At 35.1% G+C, this 18,991-nt stretch overlaps 1 protein-coding gene across 3 annotated transcripts in view; it reads right to left on the bottom strand.

Annotated features, from left to right (window-relative positions):
* The window catches only part of LOC110373635 (GAS2-like protein pickled eggs), a 141,246-nt gene that overhangs the window by 66,664 nt on the left and 55,591 nt on the right, over positions 1-18,991 (bottom strand). Inside the window, exon 1 of one of the 3 annotated variants that reach the window (XM_021330961.3) lies at positions 11,645-11,872. The exons of 1 other annotated variant lie outside the window; for it this stretch is intronic. The gene's annotated coding sequence lies outside the window, so the exon portion shown is untranslated. Of the gene's footprint in view, positions 1-11,644; positions 11,873-18,991 lie in introns of those variants that run through there. One more of the 3 variants, XM_021330960.3, reaches the window with a different exon arrangement.

Here is an 18,991-nt window from a genome sequence, read left to right as displayed (position 1 = left end):
GAAAGGCGAAGAAATGCTGCACCGACCCCAAATAAAATTGTGATAAGGGCAGGAGGATCATGGATGATGCATTTAAGTAAGTTTATAAGACGATTTTATTGACTAGGTACGTTTCTATATTTTGAACTGCGTACTCATTCGTGTTCTAGTTATATTGTGTGAATATTGGGTAATTAACTATAATTGGCGACTGTGTAAGTCCTAGTCATAACAAAAACTGTACTCTAAGCTTTTTCTACACAGAAGCTGTTGGTAAACCTTTAATAAATCAATAATTATGTAAGAAGTGTTTTAAATGGATTATTTACCAAGAATTCAAAAAAATAACTGTTTTCTAAATGTGTTAAGTATGAACCATTTTACAAAAATAGTTGGCCTTCTGATAATACTGTCATCGCTACAAAATGAAGTATCGTGAACTATTAACCCCGGACATGAAACAAGCATCCATTTTTTTATCTCAATTACAGATTTCGTAACCGCCGCATAACTATGACAAATGTTCTAAGTGTCAACTAATTCGTACATCATAACCAATATAAGCTGACCTCTGCAGACGGCGCCACTTGTCAGGAGACACGTCAAACAAACGTCAGATTGGGTACAGTCAACGGCAGGTCAGTGGTAACAGTTTTATAGGAAAATCGTACTTATTACTACGTAAGGCTGCCTTTTAAGTTCTGTCGTTTACTAACTTCCCGCGATTATTACAAAAATGTATATATGCCATTTTCATCTTTTTTAATGCAGAATTCGAAAACAATTTAATGTTTTTTAATTGGTCGAATAGTTTTATTGCATCGTCTATTTAAAGGTGACAGGTCGGTTGTAAAAATGGAAATGTGTACGGAAAATTTACGTGTGATAATTTTCTACAACTTTAAAAGGGGATTCTCGCCACTTCTGTGCTTTGAGGAGATTAGTTCTGTGTTAAGTAATGTAGCACCGTGCTTGAGGATTGTAGAACGCTGATATTTAGAATTTCAACGTGGGCACTCTAGCTTCAGTGACAAGCCAAGTGAGGGTCGTCCAAAAACTGCCATGATGCAAGTCTATATCATGGCTGTGCAGCAGCTAATCCTCGCAGACGGACATGTAACATACAGTGAAATAGAGGCATCCGTGGGCATTTCAGGGACCACAGTCAAAAATATCCTACACCAAGAACTTGGCGTAAGATAGATGATCTCTCCTCGGATACCATATTTTCTTAGCGACGACCAATAAATACCCCGAGTAAGTTCTTGACGTCAAACTCTGCAGCGATTCGACCGAGGAAAGTCAAAGCAGGTCTATAATATAGTTAGTGGGAACGAGTCCTGGATATACGCTTACGATCCGGATTCTAAGCAGCAGTCAGCTGTCTAGGTCTTCCAAGACGAGCCAAAACCGACCAAAGTCGTACGCTCGCAAGCCACTTAAAAAAAAAATGGTTGCCTCGTTTTTGGCAAAGGGTGATCATGTCGCCACTATTGTACTAAACTATCGTGAGACGGTTACCGCTGACTCGTATACCACTGCTTGTTTGCCAAAAGTCATCACCGAATTTAGAAAAAATAATCCAAGACGTCGAACGATCCTGCACCATGACAATGCAAGTTCGCACACCGCCCGCCAAACAAAGATGTTTTTGAGTTCCCAAAATGTTGAAATATTGGATCATCCCCCTTACAGCTCTAACTTAAGCACTAATAATTTTATTACATTCCCCAAAATTAAGAAAATTCTTCTTGGTCTACCTTTCAGCACACTTGAAGAAGCTGTTGACGTATATCAATCGGCCGTTTTGACTACCCTCACTTTGGAATGGAATAAATATTTAAAAACTGGTTTGAACGTATGCAAAAGTGCATTAAATATCGCTGAGTATTCTTAAAAAAACAATAAACGGTAATAACTTACTGGATTATCTATACTTATTTCAAACGACAAAACTTAAAAGGCAGCCCTCGTATTGAGTTAAGGTGCATGACAGTTAGCACTGATGTGCAGTCTATTGTACATTTCAATTAGTTCCGCAAAATTCCGGGGGTCAACTTAAATTGGTGGTTTTATAGTCTTAAAGAAAGAAATTCTAAGAAAGAAATCTTAAAGAAAGTCCTTGGTTGTCGGCGAATGATTTGACAGGCAACAAGCAATTGTTTATAATTAGCCTGATGGCAACGGCGTCTATATCATACTGCCAGTTGACATGCTACTTAATTTTTTGTCTAGACTTAGAAAAAAATAGATAATGATTTCAAAGATAGCAATTATATGTAATAGTATTAATAATTGAAATGGGTTTGTGATTGTTCTGTTGACCTTTTTTGAAGAGGTCAAGTATGTCTTTAGCTTTTAAATTAAAATGGTTTGAAAATTGCTGAACATAAGTGGATTATTTTTTTGTGGTTAGGATAATTCATGTGTGACTAAAATAAAGTAGCAGTAACACCTGTTTGATAATCAAGATATTATGTTTTAATGCAAGACAAGATTATTTTGGTGATGCCGCAAATGAATTATTTATTAATCAATTTGTGGTTTTATTAGTAGATACATAGGGAGCCTTCTTAATACTATTTTTTATTAGGGATTAATTAATTCTAATGGCAATGTTAGCGCCAAAAGGTAAGCTGCTTAGACATGCATTTAGATTTTAATATTCATCTTAATTAAATATTTCAATCAGTTTGATTTTGCGGTTGTAAAATCCAACGCACTTGTCTTTTACACCGGATTTGTCCGACGAGACCAAAGCTCATTTATCCTATATCTACAATTATCATTGACTATCTATTAAAGAAACTAGGAGCAACAATAGTTTATATATTCAAAATGCTCCAATCAGACGAAAAATCGGACCCCACTAAAGTTCACCCAACAATCCTGTCAATACCAAAAAAACCCACAACAAAAGGTCAAAACATATGACATCCTACAGGCAATAACTCCACCATCAGGGGCTCGATTCTGCTAATTTTACAGCGACAAAAGCCTAGCCTATAGACATGGCAGACCAATATCAAACTTATGAAATGTCATTGGCATACGATTATTCTTATATTAGTTGCGGAATGCCCGATGAGGTTAAAACTGCTCTTACGATTCAATTGTTATTCAATTTTCACATTATTAACTTAGCAGAATCGGGCCCCGGTTGGCCATCCTAATAAATAAATAAATAATATAAATAAATCACCAGCACAGTGGCGCCACAGTTCATTTACCCACACGCACGGTCGCGCGCCGCGCCTCAGTGCGCGCTTTCGCGGGTTCTACTCCTGCGCAGTGTGGAGAGTGAATGATCGATAGAGTGATGTGTGTTTTGCTAATGTATGGTGTGTTTGTTTTAGGTTTCAAAGTTTGAGGAAAATCTTGAAAGCTCTTGTAACTACATTGATATTAGTTTATAGGTAAGTTTGTTTTGTTACTTCTACACGTTTAATATTTTTGATATTAAGATTTGGATGAAAGTTATTTAGGATCCGAGAGGAATAGCCGGTGCGGGGCTGCATGGTGGTTCGAAAGAATTACCGCAACACTGGTACATGAAGAGATTTAGAAGGAAAATGGTGGGTTTTAGTCAGAAAGAGTCTGAAGTGTCAGACTCTTTCGATGATTTCCCATCAAAATAATATAAGGGGAAACAACCAGTGCAGAAATGAGAAGTTAAGCTTTTCTTTATTTCGATTATCTACACGAAAAATATTTTTGACCCTTCAAAGGTTATGTACCTTATATTCGAATGCACAAAGACCTCATAGTTCTCTGAAGATACGAGTGCAACCGCGGTGTAGTGCTACTCCATAATTAACTAATAGTAGCAGTCAATACCTCATCATAATACGTAATTGTTTCATACATATCTCTCGGCTCATTAGACGCGATCGTTTGTGAAAACTACTCGCAAACTCGCAATTATCAGACCGTTCTCGATTGAACGCATCGATAATGTAATCGATTATGCTGAATGATTGATTGGAATCGAGTGATATAAGTGGTTGTATATACTTGGTTAGTCCTGTTTCTATTGGGTAAATCAACATCCTCCGAGCCTTTTCCCAATCATGTTGGGGTCGGCTTCCAGTCTAACCGGATTCAGCTGAGTACCAGTGCTTTACAAGGAGCGACTGCCTATCTGACCCCCTCAACCCAGTTACCCGGGCAACCCGATACCCCTTGGTTAGACTGGTGTCAGACTTACTGTTTCTATTAGGTAAATCTTGCCTATATATGTCTTAACTTTTTTATATTTTCTTATAAAGAAAAGCAATGAACCACTCTGAAATCTCACTTCTGAAAAACTTTGCACACGAAGTTTTCTCTGACTGTTAAACTAAAATCTAAAAGTATCTCATGACTGACCACATAAATGACTAAAACACTGACATCATCAAGTTCCGAAACCTATAAACCTGCTAAAAATCCCTTCATCACCATTCTGACATCACAACATATTTTTGTTTACATGACCTAAAAAACAAAAACTCTTTGCGCTACCCAAATCCTATTTAATCCTCGAATAAGCCCATCTTACTTATTCATCATATAAGTATGCGAGTTATTCAGGTATTGCCTAGATACCTATTACCTAGTAACACTATTAGTATAAATAGCCTAGATACGAGCTGTGACCTAGGCTTTGATACTAGGAATGTGTGTACGTCATTATGATGCAACTGATTCTAGGACTAGAGTTTAGTTACGTGCCTTAGTAGGTAAGGCTTGGCGCGGTCGGTACGTGGATGGGTGACCTATGGCGTAACGAGTTGTTCTGTGTTTCGGAAGGCATGTTTTGCTGGTGGGCCCCGACTGTCATTTGACCAATCTCTGGTAGTAGTTACGGTAGTCAAGCTAGAACGTGTGACAACCAGTCTTGCCTAGAGGTATCGAGTTGCCCAGGTAACTGGGTTGAGGAGGTCAGATAGGCAATGGATCCTTGTAAAACACTGCTGGTACTCAGACTCGAGTCAAAAAACAAAGAAATACATAAGTTATAAATATAGACCAGAATAAACATTTTAGGCTACATTTAAACACAAAACCTACGCCTGTTCATAGTATCGTAACTCAACCACACAAGTAAGTAACCCAATTACACACAAACTATTCAATGAAACGAGGTTTAGTACCCCATACAAAATCTCTAAGACATTTAGTTTACAAAACTTGCATGACCTAAAATTCCAACAGTCTAGATTACTCTCCCACATTGCTGAAACATAAATTAGCACATTGTCTACAAAATTACATAAATGTATGACAGATGTTCACATAATATTTTTTTTCTAACTTAAAGTAGCACATTGCAGACTAAAAAGTCGGCCAATAGTTGGCCCAATAGTTGCCAAAAACTTTTAAAGAAAATCTTGATTCCAATGAAAGTTTTCAGTCAGTTTCATACCGGCTAAATACCGATCTTTGTAATGTGCGTACTACCATTCATCTTCATACTGATTTATGAGCCTAAAAAATCTGGGGGATTGTTCGAAAGAGTTACCGCGGCTTTAGTACATAAAGGGCTTAGGAAGGAACATGATGGGTTTTAGTCAATAACAGCCTAACTACAAAAACTTAAACCACTGTTGAACACATGTCTAAAAAAAGCGTGGCAGCTAAACAAACCTTATTTCAACGTCATAATCTGCCATTTTTTAGACAAGTGTTCAACAGGTGTTTAAAAGTTTTGTGGTCCTACGGTAAGAGTCTGACGCTTCCTCACGCTGCACCCACAGCGAGAGGGTCATTTGACGATTTCCCTTTAAAAACACTATCGGCCGACTAAAAGTTTGCCGTGTACTCACTCTTAAAGACGGCCATTAATTCTAAAAGTAGGCCAAAAAGCAACAATAATTATATGTGTATGAAAACAATGTATGAACAAGCACGTGTATTGACTTGGTAGGGTCAGCAACGACAAGACAATGGCAGATCCGCCGGTTGCGCAAGCGCACGCTCTGTTGACTTCCGTTGTCGCAGCGGTAGAGATAGCAAAAAAGTCGAATGTTTATTTTAGTTTGATATTAATTTATTTATTTTCTCTCTCTCTCTCTTTTTTTTGTTTTTACTAGTATAGTTTTTTTATCTTTATTGTAAATATCTAAGCAAAAAAAATGACATTATTTTTTTATGCGCATATTAATTTGCTATGTCATTTTAATAGAATACTTTTTTTGTACCTGTAAAAATATGTATTTTTTAGTAGGTATGTTGTTTTTGTTACTTGATACGCGGATAAAGATCTATATGATCATTAATATAATCAGTCTATATTATATGATAACGAATTTATTAGGTTGCGTAGTTGGTAAATAATAAATTGTTTTATTTGGTCTAGTATTTTTTACGACATCAAACAACGTACAACGTGATTAGACACGTTTGTTCACATGAACTATTATTATCTGTGACACTTTTATTAATTAAATTACCTACTATTTTTATTATTATTTTCAATTTCTGTTACTATGTGTTTCTCACGCATCCTAAAGAGAACTACATATTTCACGCACCGGGTTAAAAACCCACTTCACAAAATATGCATTCCAAATTTTATCAAAGTTGTTCTAGCAATTTTTAATTCTTTATATTATGTAACTGGCAAAAAAGTGGTGTTGTATATTTTTTACGCGCCCAGATAAAAAGCCATAACACAAAATGTCCATGTGAAATTTTATCAAACTCGACCAAGCCACTTTAAATTCTTTACCTAATTGTTAAATAACTTGTTTGCTAACCATACAAGTCCTTTAATATTCAAAACACCAACTGTTTTGCTGACTGTACAGTTAGTAGGCTAATCTGTTTACAGCATCACCCGCGGCGCATTTATTTCGAGTTCAGAGACGAACTGCGCGCGCGCCGGGTGACTTTACTTAGTATTTTTGGAGCGAAACTTTAGATGTTTCAGTAGAAATTATGAATGTTTGGTGTGTTATAATGTTGAGTTATGAAGGTAGAAAAAATACAAATACCTATCTGAGATGAGAACTTCCTCTTTTTTGGGAAGTCGGTAAAAAAATATTTTGATCCTGTATAATGCGACTAGCTTCTGCAAGTCTTACTCGCTTTCCACGGGAAATACTCAGCGCATCTGGATAAAAAAGTACACTACAAGCTTCTTTGATAAATGGGCTATCTAACGCTATAACAATTTTTCAAATCGGACATATGGTTTCAGAGATAAGCGCGATTAAGTAACCAACTCTTCAACTTTATACTATTACATATAGAAAAGATTTACTTACATTAGAAAAACTGAAATATCATGAAAGAAAATGCCAAGCGTGTTCTTTCTGGGTGTTCTATACATTTGGTAGATATCAGAATGTCTCGAAAATATTTACGACATCTGACCGCAGATCAGACCAAAGACTCCATTAATATGTCAGAACGTATATTTGTCGCAATTAAAAATGATTCACTGTTTCTACGCCGAACAAATAAAAGTGATTTATTTATGACTCACTTATCTATAGACTGTTTTTCCGGATTTCTTTGTAAGATTAGTCAGTAAAGAGAAATGGGTTGGGCTTGTATCATAATATATTTTCAGTCTTTTTTACATAAGATAAAGGTATCTTTAAAATGTCAGAGTTTGTATTTGACAGCATCCAAACAATTTTATCTTTAGTATGTTTGAGTCTGTATATCTGTAAAAGATAATCTCTAAAACTACTGTCATGATATTGAAATTCTTTCATTGTGACTGTGGTACTAAACTACTTATAATAAAGTCACAAGTAATACCTATAGTACTTTACCCCTGAGAATTTGTATATTTGTTTAACATTCCGAACATCTTTCAATCATTTCTAAGGTCTCCATGACTATTTTTTTATCGCATACCACACTATAAATTAAAATAAAATAAACCATGTATAGAAATGAAAAATAAACTATATTGAACGACTATTTCTTAATAACAAAAGAAAGTTCTTGCAAAATTCCATCATCTTCAGCATACCGATTGCTTATCGATAATTTTATTCGTTATGAAGCGAAAATAATGTACAAATAACAATGGCTTTCTACCGTAGCTTAGATAAGCATACCGATTCGATATCGAGTCTTATTGTATCGATAAGAAGGGAAACTGTCGATTCAGGTGACTTGGTCGTTTTGAATATTTTGCACTGAAGGTAAGAAAATTACTTGGAGAAAGTGAATTATGATTTTGTAGGAAAAGGCTTTTTTTCAGAGGAATTTGATATTAACTATTATAGTTGGTCAAGTGTTTGAGTGTCAATCACTAACATCTTTGAATATTTTTTTTTTGTTTTTTTTTTACTGGACCTGCAAACCCCTACTTTTTAAATTTTTAAATATCCATTATATTATGCCTGTGTTTATAAATGGCTCCCTAGTTAAATAGTTTAACTATTCACATTCTTTATATTTCGCAAGTACGGAGTTCACTAGAATCATTGAAAGTAAGGTCAGAAATGCCTCATAAATATTTAAATAAACTATAACCCAGACATATAAAATATATTTATACTATTAGAACCTTTGCAAAAACGTGAATGTTATAACGGTACATAATTTCTGCGAATATTTCTATCATTAAATTGAATCATTTTGTCTAAAAACCGGAAAACGTTGATTTTTCGGTTCAGTAATTTTATAATTGCTTCGTTTTTTCGCAAATTTGTGTGTAGGTGAAGGATTTTGGTCATAGTGCACAAAAATGTTGGTTATTTTTTATTATTAGTTACCAGATTTTTGCGACGATAGCAGTTTTTGGAGACGTGTGACTATCTTTATTAACTGTAAACCATGGGTCAATCAGGGTAATAGTGATTTTATAGTTACCAGTATACTTCACTTTTAGAAAATAAAGAATAATTGAACCTGTTCCACTATAAATATCAAAGAAAACTTACGGATGTTGATACATAAAAAAGTTTTACGAACACAAGTTTTAAGCCTCATTCTACTTATTAATTAAGGTATTCAGTAAAAAAAATAAGTAAATAAACATTGTTTCATTGCGTTAACCATTTAAACCGTATCAAGTATGTTTAACTATACAAAACATTTTAAACTGCGATGCCGACAAACGTCTACAACCAAAGAACTAATTTAAGCCATACCTTCTAAAATGTCATGCGTTTGTCGAAATGTAAGATTCTCAGCACGTAGACGGTTATTCCGAAAATAACCTTCCAGACCAAGACCGCACACTTCAAACTTTTAGTCGGCCGATAATTGACATCGGGTCAACAATTTATATTAAAGAAAATCGTGATTAAAATCAAATTCTGTCGGATTTCTTCTTTCCCCTGAACTGTTCCCAACTCATTTGTGGTTTTCGCAATATGTATTGTTCTTCCATTCCTCTCTGTCAGACGTCATACTAACATCCAATCCCTTCTGCTTCATGTCCTCTTTCAGACAATCAATCCATCTTTTCCTCTGTCTACCTCTGCCCCATCCTTCCACATTCATACTTAACACAAGATCTGATACCAGCTAAATACCTGATCTTTATAATATGCGTGCTACCATTCATCTTTACACTCATTTATGAGCCCAAACAAACTATCGGCCGACTAAAAATTTGCAGTGTGTACTCTCTCCCCTTTGAATATCGAGGATCAGATATTTTAGTACACATACCACTTGAAGTTATTTGTATTATTTTTAATTGTAATTATTGAACAGCTGCCCCGTTTTATCAGCCGTTTGAGACGCAAGTTAAAGGAACCGCTTGTAGTTTCATTATTTTTGTTACTTTTTAATTAGGCTTGTTGTAGTGTAAGTAAGTAAGTACATTGTGTCGAATATGGTTTATGTTTTTAATAGGATAGTTTTAAGTCTTATTGTAAATATTTGTAGTTTTGTAAACATTCTTGTAAATAAAATGAAAGATTCCACAAAAAAATACATAAATAAAATAATGAATTGCACCTATGTAAAGATTGTCAATGGTTTCTACATTAGATTTTAGAATGGTTGTTTGTATTTTTTGTTAGTTTAAATGTTTTAATTCAGTTTTTAGTTTTCTTGGTATTACTAATACCTGAGGTAAATCTAAACTTAGGGACTCTTATTCAAGCATCAATTTCAATAAAACCTTCGTTATGATTAATTACTACAGCATTACCTATTTTAATATCCACAGGACATTAACATATAGATGAAAAAAGCCTTTAAATATATTGAAAAATCCAGTTTTCAATTGCATAGCGTTTTATAAATAACCATTACTACTAAATCGATTCAGTAGTTTCGAAGCTTTTACGGTACAAACAAACAAACAAAAATATGCTTCATCTTTATTATACATATTAGTACAGATAAGAACTCAGTATTTTTTTAATATTAGTTCCTCTTTATTATATGTATTAGTATAGATAACTTATATTTTTTTCATATTCTCGTTTTCCTCAACAAATAATAACACAGCATTTATATCAAAACCGTGTAATTAAAATTGTTATGGTTATTCGCGGTGAAATTTGTGTTTTTTTTTACCGTACCGTATCAAATGTGTTTATTATGATTTAGTATTATTAAGTTGCAAATTGTGTTACTTCTGTTTATGCATATTAAATTAAGCAATATAAGATGATGTAAAACCATCCTAAAATCATCATTGCGAGACTAAAAAATATGACTCTGTCTGTTTATTGCTCTTTGACTCCAAAACTACTGGACCGATTTATATGGTACAAAGATAGTCTAGAGCCCAAGAAAGGACATAGGCTATTTTACCTAGTTGAGGGAAATTGTTCTGGTGGTAAATGAGTAATACGACTGTGAACAGCCAGTAATTTTAATGTTAATATTGTAAATGACTTCAAAATTAATATCATGTACTTGATTGAATTTAATAACTGTTATTATCTAATGTCATGAAGTTGTCTGATTGCTTTGTAAGTAATAAGTATCTAGATAAAACAAAATGACTAATACAATTGAATTCATGGTCATCTTAGGGCTTATCTTAAAAATAATTACCGCGCCATTGATTTCTACTACTTTCTATCGTAACAATGACATTATATCACATAATATGAATATATAAAGTTACTTCTAACATTTAAAATGATGACATAAATCCCTAGACTTTATTATATGACAGCCTTCAGGGACTATCGACGTTTGCTGTCCATTTATCGACACTACGATAATGACAGTACGTCACTACGCTCAAATATTATCGATAAGGAGTTATCGATAAATATGTAGTACATATAGAGCTGTCCAATTGTATTTGAGTAGATTATCGACTTTTAGATAATGTGACGTCATTGTTTTTCGATAAATATGGTTGGAAGGCGTTGCAGTTGCAGTTTATCTGTCTAGATTATATATTTTATTGTTGTTATCTTAGTTTTCAGCTACTTACAAAGAGAATTTGTATTCTTGGAAATATTTTGCAATCATTTTGTGCAATGATTTCATTTGTAACTTTTTAAGATATACCTAGGTATTCATTCATTCCAATTTAAAAACTAATCATAGGATATTATGTACGAGAAATAACTACGTATGTTAAGTTAGGAAATTAATTTTAATTAAACGTATCCCTAAACCAATTAACTTAGGATTGTATTTTTTGCTGACGCTATAAGCAAAAGGAAAAAGGTTCCATTCATAAAAACGAATAGAATAATTGAACAACCATAGACCACAATGAAAAAAAAACCGTTACCACTTTATCCAAAAAAAGACGAACCTTAACAGAAAAAAAAACCTCGCCTCCTCCAAGTCGTCACTCCACTATTTTTATAACAAAATCCTTTTTTCGCCAAAAAAAATAACACAACACTGGTTTTTTATCGCGGGCTGCGCTGTGCTATCGATGCGTCGATAGGCCGCGAGCGAGCGCGTCTGACTTCCACGGCGAGTGCGGATCGACTGACGCCGGACGCATCGTCGCGCGCGTTCTTCGGTGCGCGAGCGCATGTACCGTCAGCAGCAACCTTGAATGCAATTTCGAGATTTATCTTAAATTGTACCTTTTCTCGTTTATGGTAATTACATTTCTGTCTGAGTATTTAGATGACCATTGATTAAGTTGCAGTTCCGTAGTCTTGGTGCTTAATTAAAATTAATTATTTAAATTAAAGTTTTGTCAAATAACGCCATAAAATATTCGCATTAGTCATTATATTTAGCATGAATATTCACAATATTATACCTATTTGCCTCCACATATTCCATTTCCTTATTACTCGCGTCGTTTGGTACAGTCTGTAGTCTGTAGCTAGTTATCTTATGTGTTTTGTTGTGTGCACCATAGAGGCATAGATAACGAGCCGGCAGTGTCCCCCCTGGCCTAAAGTCTAGAGATAAGAGGTTGATACACTCTGAGATATCTGACACACATAAAATATACGATTTATTTATGTCCTGTTATGATAAAATTTGACTGCACTTTTTTTAACATTTCTTCATTAAGTAATCTTATATCAAACATGAGTCAAATATGCCTCTGCCTGTTAATTTAATTGGTAAGTAATGAAGACTTGACGATTTATTAATTAAATATTTGTCGAATTACTAATAATCTTAAACGCCATTATACAAGTTGGACAAACCCAGTTGACTAACCTTTCGTCTTGATACCTCGATCCCGATTTATGAGTCCGATCAAAATTTGGGCCGACCAGAAGTTCAGATAAAAGATAAAAAGTCATTTATTCAAAGTATTTATTTGTTTATCCAGGTTACCCCAAATCTGGCTGAAAATCAGCATTTTTTGCAGGTCTTTACAAAAGACAGCCCCGAGAATGCCCGCCGTTCAACACTTCCTATGTGTTTTGCTGGTAAGAAGAAGTGGTGGAACAAACTCCCCAGCAACACAATTCTGTCTGTATGGTTTGAAGAACCGTATACAAAATATTAAAAATTCTGATTCAGAGTGTGCGGGAGTGCTAAGTTATAGGAATAGTCGTAAAACACAAGAGTGAGCATTTAGTATGAAATTCCACGGTTCTGCTAGAACACATAACCGTAAGATTTCCTTTTCCCAGCGTTAGATTTTCCCCGGTGACGCGGCAGCTTCAAAACAATAACATGACATGACTTTCCCGAATGTTGGGCTGTGGTCGTACTGATAGCGGTAAGAATACGCTGTTTTGACAATTGTTAAAGTGTTTTAAAGTTATTACATTTTAGGCTTCTTTTTTCCGGCAACGTAAACGTTCATTTCTCTTAAAGCAATCGTTTACTTAATAATTGTCGTGTACAATTTTCAAAGCGGTTGTTTTAAGAAAACTAACAACTTGCAGTCTTACTTATAAACTAATAAGTTACACTTAAGGGGTGTTTAAGAAAAAATCTTACTTATATACGTGGCTGAAATAAATCATTTTCTTAGCAATGTCTTAAATGAGCTGTCAAATTAAGTAGCCTCACACCCTTGTTTAACCCGCTAATTAGCAAAATGGCTGGATTCTTACCAGCTGATTTTTCATTTCCGGTTTATTGACAGCTCAACTTTTTAATTTTATATTTTACGGATGCCATTGTTGCCATTCCACAACGTTTTCATGACAAATATTTTTTTAAGCTACCAACATTCCGGTAGTGTTGAGAAATTAGTATGTTTTTATGTCATTATCTGTTCATTGCTTAAGCAACGTTTATAGGTCAAAATAATTTAATCACTACTTAAGGCTTTAAGTAGTAATTAGTTAAAACAATGATTAGAAGATGATTTGTTGATTTTTATAAGTAAGGCTGTTGTTGAGCTTTAAAATAATACATAATCGGCCTATTTACTGTCTCACGGCAACCTCTTGTTATATGGAAATAAGCGTTGTTAGATTGGTGATTTCAGAGCATTTCTCTTCTTTTTTCCTCTCAAAACATTAACGGTACTTAGTTTATATCATAATATTTGCCTAGCCTGGACTCGAAGTAGCTCACTAAACTTAACACATTGGTGCCTTATGCACGAGGCTCATAAAAACACATACAGGAATCTTCTTCTCGAAGGGTTCTCTGTATGGAATGCATCCTTCAAGACTCAAAAGGTTTCCACCTGATGATGATGATGATGTCCTCCTAGCCGATTATCGGCTACGGCGGCTGTTCTCATGTAAGGAGATTAGCCAACTACGCAGGACATATTATAGTGCACGAGCATTTGCGCAGACACAGGTGCACTCACTATTCCTTCACTCTCATAACCCGATGGGACGGCAATCCGACACGACCGGTAAGAGATCAGGCGCAGGACCGACATTTACGTGCTCTCCGATGCACGGGTGAATCAATCACCAGCTTCCAGGCTCCGGGCTGCTTTGTGAAAGTCTTCTAAAACCCACAAAGCGATTTCGGCCCGACTCGGGAATCGAACCCGAGACCTCGTGCTCAGCAGCCGCACTTGCGACAGCTAGACCAACGAGGCAGTTAACGAGGCGGTTTCCACCTAATTAGTATGAAAGCCATCGACCGGCAGTTACTTCAGCAGACGTCAGAACAACGCTGGATAATCATTTTAATTACTTCATTAACATTTAACATACATTAGATTATCTTAGAGAATAGTCTGCGTATGCAATTAGTGAACATGTCAAGTAGCAAAATTTTTTCACATAGGTGTGGATTACGTTAAATTATGACAGGTTAATAGTTCAATATCATAATCGTTGCAACTATCTTGCCATGGAAATAAAAAAATAAATAATGCTCTATTTCTGTATCATGACTATAAAATTATTAATTAAAGTGATTACTGACTAAATCATTGAACTTAAAAAAATATATATTATGTTCACAAATGTCCGGCCATCATAAAATAAAAGATGGTTTTCTAGTGGCATTTATTACAAAAAGGTGTTCTATTTCAAAAAAAGAAAAACCGTAAATCTTGCATATTTTATTTTCCAAGATAAACTTTGAATTTTTCAAAATTATTCTATAGCACTCTCGTATCCAAAATCGCTCCCGCTACTCGCTGTCAGTACAACCTCTCCCATCGGATCAGCGCATAACTAGCGATTACTTGTGTACAACAAGCTCTTACCATTGTCATCGATTAGAAAACATCGCTAATGTGGGAAAATCATTAGCGCGACAACTGTTCAGCTTTTTATCTTAAACCACTCATGCGCATGAAAGAGCTTGTGAAACTGTTACCTATGTTACGAATAATAATCTATAACCAGGTATAACATTGAAAGCTCAAATATATTTTTATGAATCTAATGACGATCTATTTATAAACAGACCACTTCGAATGCATCGAATGGTCCTCTTAGAAAACAATTAAGTCCTAAGTACTATTATATGAAATACGTAAAAATTATAAATATCAAAAGCACTGGTTGTTTTCTACTAACTAGCAAATTAAAGCAGTATATTACTTGGCGCCTTTTGGCGCTTCGGACTGGTACAAAAAAAATAGCCTAGGTTTAAATATAATCAAGCAAAAAAAGTTAATTTTACAGTTACATGTCATGAATTATCAATGACTTTTAATTATTTCTGTGTGGAAGGAGTCTATGACTACGATCATAAAAATAGGCCATTATATCATTATTAATTCTAAAAGACTGACCTTAACCCACTTCAGCAAAATAAACCAATTATAAGTATATCAACATACCTTCCCAAGAATTTCAGAAAATCATAGCGTGGGAATCCTGAAGGTCCATCAAGTTATAAACCTCCATGACTCAGCTTTCAAGGAATTTCACTAAGTACCAAAGGTATGTGTAATACATTATTTCGGTTAGGGTGCGTCTACACGGTGCATGTAGCTGGAGCAAGTTAACATGCGCAAGTGACAAGAGCACGCGGGTGGGTATTTTGCTTTGGTACATGCGCGAGTCGCTGGACCCGCGCGTTTTTAAGGCTAGGCGCTGATTGCAACTTTTCGTCACCGTGACTTTTTGTCACTTAGTCAAGTGCAATGAAAACTATACTGAGTGCGCTCATTATGGTGACGTGATAAGACGGTGACAAATAGTTGCAGCAGCAGGCAATGCCGGAGTGACGTGACTGTCACTCGCGTACACGTACGTACATTACAATGGGAGTCCGCTCACTGGTCACTCAGCTTGTCACTCAGCCGGCATCCAAAAATGAACGCGATTTGTCACCCAAGAACAGATTCAGTGAGCGCACCGTGGGTGACAGCAGGTGACAGTGACAAAAAGTCACGGTGACGAAAAGTTGCAATCAGCGCCTAGCCTAAAATGCATGTAACCTGCGCATATACCTCAACATGCGCAAGCTTGCACCGTGTAGACGCACCCTAAGTACTACAATGTGTAATACATTATTTCGGTTATCAACGTTTACAATGTTACTGCTATATTTGGTTACGAAGACTGACGGAGTTACGGAGAAATTGTGACTAATTTGTTTGTAAGAGGAGCAACTAGTTGCGTGTTGTCTGAGGTCTGACAAATGATGGGCTGGTTAAAGTCAAAGTCAAGGTCTGTGGATGGTCAAGCTAAGCATACAATAATTTTGCTGTTCATAAATAAAACATAAGTAGATAATAATCCAAAATTATCATCAACCATCTAAAGGTTCTCTTCATGGGATCGGTCAAGACCGCCCATTATGTCACCTACTTTCATCAGAGTCAAGATCTAAATGGTAAAAATCTTTGTACCAAATAAAGTGTTCTTACCTACATATCTAAAAAACTACAGTATAAATTAACATTTACTACCACGCAGTCTCCACTGAAATACTTTTCAAAAAGCTATTACGTTACACAAATTCTTAGTACACATTTACAACAGGTTTCCTTCCTAGACTTAACAATACCACTAGTCATTCTGCCAAGTATATTGATAAAATGACTAAAACAAAAGGGAATAAGCAGAACAGATAAGGGCTGGGCGTGTGTCTACCAAGATACACAATATACGTACATATGTATCATATATAAGTATATTATTTGATAAGCAGCCGGAATCAGATAATACGGACAGTTTCACACAAATATCGTAAAATTATAAATGGGGGTGGGTATAAATTATGGACTTTTGTTACATATTTTTATTATTTTTCCACGGTATTGTTCTAACTTTTAATATCTCACATAATTGTATTATGTAAATAATAAGCTTATATAACATCTATTGTAAACTAGTTGTCCTCTACGATTCCAACCGCAAGTCAAGAAAACTACTTCTAGGACCTGGATAAAAAGTAACCTATATCTTTTCTCTGGCTCTAGACTACATCATCTTCTGAGCCTTTTTCCCAACTACATATGTTGGGGTCGGCTTCCGGTCTGATCGGATGCAGCTGAGTACCAGTGCTTTACAAGGAGCGACTGCCCTATTTGACCCCCTCAACCCAGTTATCCGGGCAACCATTGGGTTGCGGGGTATTGACCCCGTGGTTAGACTGGTGTCAGACTTACTGGCTTCTGACTACCCGTACGTAGGTACCAAATTTTTTTATCGATTCAGTAGTCCGGATAGACAGACAGATTTACTACATGCAATATAAGTATAAGTATGATATTAAACTACATACCAAACAAATCTGCACTGTACTACAATTGAAAACTTCCACTTTTCTTCTTCGACTTCTTTTCAACTTCTTTTCGTAGCAACAATAACACAAGTACTAACAAAGAAACAAAGCAACCGACTGAAAGTACTACAATATCGATTGTAGTACAAAAAACCTGTCATTAAGTATTTATTCATGGAAATAGCGAGGTTATGAGTAGGGCGGTGAGTAATACTCTGGGCGGGCGGTAACTATTGTACGGCGTCTAATGTATTTCTTTTGTATAATATGGTAATTTTGTTAAAGCTGTTTAGTTATTGCTGTGGAAGAAAAAGGTTTATTTGTCTACTGTTGAAGAATTTATTTTTATATACTTAGGTACCCATTTTAATAATTTATGACTTTTTATGTGTCAAAGAATAATGTGCCTTTTATAATAAAACTATTATAACCACAATTGTCTCTATTTTCGTTATAAATAAAGTTATACCGATAACTTTGTGGTTTTAGTTTATATATTGATCCAGTAATTAAAATCTGTCGCAGTAATTTAGTATGACACAAAAACTTACGCTTTCATATGTACATAGTTAGCAACACAAAAACGACAAACTTTTTAACTAAATTCCAGTATACTCCAGAATGAGGAATTTAACCGTACATTTTGACACGGCTGACAGGAAGCTATTAATTCGCCTGTAATAGTGTAGGTATTACATAGCATGTGAACTGCGAAATGGGTTCACTAATAAATTGCCTGAAACTCTACGGAAGCGCGGAATTTACCCGAGTGTAAGCTCGCAAATAGTTTCAAAATTGGTGCTTCTGAATGTTGATTTAAATAACTTTAAATTAAATACCTAGCATTTGAACGTCATCGGTTACAGACACAATGAAAAAACTAATGCATGTGGGAATCTTGGCGTCTGAGTTGTTGAAATAAATAGGGCAAAAATAATATCAGCTCCTGACATAAAACTGCAAAATAAGAAAAATATGCACTTGGGTCTCCTGCAAGAAGAATATCTCTTAAAGGTCTGAAATTATAACTCCTTAATTTTATAATTTTACAAGAATTTCACATAAGTAGTGCTCGAAAAAGAAGATTTCTTCAAACTAAACAGCCTGGGTTAAAACGCTTCACCTAACTAGCAAATATCTATCCACACCATCTGAAATCACTATCCATATCCACACAAAAAATGACACATGTCTACACAAACGATAGATACCTAAAGAAAATAGCACGCAACGTAATAACAATATGCAAAGTTTCACTGAATACTTCCGTGAAAAACTCACCCACCCAGTCACCCAGTCACTCACTCACTCACGCGAATGAGTCACTTCCCTATGGATTTCCCCATTGTTATCGCGTTATCTGCTAGATTATTGAACTATTTTATTATTGATTAATCAGTTTTTCGGTTCTCTATTAGACTTTGAGTGTTAATTTCCGTGTAGTGAAGTACATATCGTAATAGTATGTTCCATTTTCTATTCGTACCTAATTATTGTTTGGTAATTTTTAATTGGGGCAAGAATATGAACTACTGGAGTGTTAAAT

The sequence above is a fragment of the Helicoverpa armigera genome, chromosome 22 (genome assembly GCF_030705265.1).
Source record: "Helicoverpa armigera isolate CAAS_96S chromosome 22, ASM3070526v1, whole genome shotgun sequence".
Taxonomy (NCBI): Eukaryota; Metazoa; Arthropoda; class Insecta; order Lepidoptera; family Noctuidae; genus Helicoverpa; species Helicoverpa armigera.
The sequence above is the reverse complement of the archived record's forward strand: the minus strand, read 5'-3'. Positions and strand labels throughout refer to the sequence as shown.